The following is a 673-nucleotide window of genomic DNA, read 5'->3' on the forward strand; positions in this document are numbered from 1 at the left end:
CACAGGCATAATAGCATGATGATGCCATTACTATCTGATTGCATTACATTACTTTAACCCATTCTGGGCGGGAACCCCTTTTGGTGTTTTAAAGATTGTTATACTTTAGCTATTGAAACATAGTAGATCTAGGTCTGCTATTTTTTTTAAATCGTGAAAAAGTGGCGCAAATATTTGAATATATATTCTTTACATGCCAGAATTGTACCTCTCAGTCCCGGCATAGTAGTAGTTCCGGAGTGGTTCCAACAGATTGTGTGGCCCTGGTCTTTCCCTAGTGGGTCTGATCGAGGGTAGCTACTGGGACGTAAGTCGGGACTTGATCACCCCGGCTGGGTCACCCGAGTGAGGGGTATGATGTTCGCGAGATCCGAAACCCCGATGACCTTGGGATACATCACTGAGGATACGTCCCAGTTGCATCCATGCGATGTATTTTCGTTCTGAGGTATTCTATTTATAGTGACTCATAGGAATAGACTATGTGACAACCAGGTATAGTCTGGTGACCACCGGAGAGACGGGTGACAGCCGGAATGTAGACGGCAACCCGGGAGCAGTATGGGTTAGCGCCCCAGCTTGCATCCTCCGTGAGGAGGAAGCCCAAAAACCTTCGATGAGGCCTTTAGGAGGGCCATTCGAGCCGCAAGTGGAGCAGTGCTACCGTTGCCCA

The sequence above is a fragment of the Electrona antarctica genome (assembly GCF_951216825.1).
Source record: "Electrona antarctica genome assembly, chromosome: 11".
In the NCBI taxonomy this organism is placed as follows: Eukaryota; Metazoa; Chordata; class Actinopteri; order Myctophiformes; family Myctophidae; genus Electrona; species Electrona antarctica.